This window comes from Silene latifolia, chromosome 1 (assembly GCF_048544455.1).
Source record: "Silene latifolia isolate original U9 population chromosome 1, ASM4854445v1, whole genome shotgun sequence".
Taxonomy (NCBI): domain Eukaryota; kingdom Viridiplantae; phylum Streptophyta; class Magnoliopsida; order Caryophyllales; family Caryophyllaceae; genus Silene; species Silene latifolia.
The window spans coordinates 139,373,029-139,374,379 of NC_133526.1; the positions used below are offsets into that span (position 1 = coordinate 139,373,029).

The window sequence follows — 1,351 nt, forward strand, 5'->3', positions numbered from 1 at the left end:
ATTTTGGTTTCTCATGGGTGGTGGAGTGTATGTTGTTTGAGGGTTTTGAACATTTTGGCTTTTGTATGAGAGATTTGGATGGAACTTGGTGTTTTCATTGTAAAAATTTGAATAAGGGGTACCACTTTTATATGCTTGGAAAGCATTAACTTGTTCGGTTGTTCCCCTACACTCACTTGGGTCATGACCCAAAGTTCCACAATTCTCACATATCCCACTTGGGATTGATGAGGATGCCGTCATGGCATTGACATGATGCTTCGATGATTTTGAGTTCTCCTCAAGTCTAGCCATAGCTTGTTCAAACTTCAAGTTGATTGTATCGATATGGGAGCTTAGTTGGGCACCTAATTGAGTAACGGCGTCCACTTCATACTTTCCTCCTCTAGTAGCCTTGCGAGGCCTACTATATTGTGAATTGTGGATTGCCATCTCTTCAATTTTGCTCCAAGCTTGGTTGTCATCAACCTCGGTGAACATCCCATTCGATCCCATATTGAGAATGTTCCTAGAATCTTCATATAAACCATTCCAAAATTGTTGCACCAAAAACCATTCGCTAAGTCCATGGTGAGGACATGAGCGACAAATTCCCTTGAACCGCTCCCAAGCTTCATACAAAGACTCTTCATCCCTTTGCTTAAAACCCGTAATTTGAGCTCTTAGCATGTTGGTCTTTTCCGGTGGGTAGAATTTTTGTAGAAAGCTAGAGCCAACTTCTTCCAAGAATCTATTCCAAGGGTGGCCTTATCAAGGCCCTTCAACCATTGCTTTGCGGTGCCGATTAAGGAAAAAGGAAATAAGACCCATCTAATTTGGTCTTAAGTCACGCCCGTTTGAGAGATAGCATCACAATAATCGCAAAAGGTTTCCATATGAGAATGAGGATCCTCACTAGGCATCCCCCCAAATTGGCTCCTCTCAACTAGTTGGATGAAGGCGGACTTGGCAATAAAGTTTCCGGTGAGATGTTGCGGTGTAGGAGTACCATTCGGTAGATTCTCCTCGGTGGGTACGGAGTGTGACGAGAATTTTGGCATTGTAGGTGGATTTTGTGGGGTATTGTGTAATGGGTTTTCTTCTCCCTCTATTGCGAAAGGATTGACAAACTCACTAGTGGGTTGAACAACTTCACCAACACCTCTCAAATTCCTCCTAACAAGTCTCCTATTGTTCGTCAAGGTTCTTTCGATTTCACGGTCAAAAGGTAACAAATCACTTTGTAACCTTCTAGACATGCAAAATATCAAACAACTCAAAAACAATTAGAACAAACCTTGAGGAGTTTTACTTCCTCAAGGTGAAGAAAGACACAACTAATAACAATAAAAAGAAATCTAAGTCAAACAAA

General features: G+C 41.5%; 1 non-coding gene across 1 annotated transcript; it reads left to right on the plus strand.

The window, feature by feature from the left end:
- Nucleotides 1–562: 562 nt before the first annotated feature.
- On the plus strand, nt 563–669 carry LOC141618144 (small nucleolar RNA R71). Its single transcript, XR_012531311.1, has one exon. It is a non-coding gene; the product is annotated as a small nucleolar RNA R71 (small nucleolar RNA).
- The last annotated feature ends 682 nt before the right edge of the window (nt 670–1,351 follow it).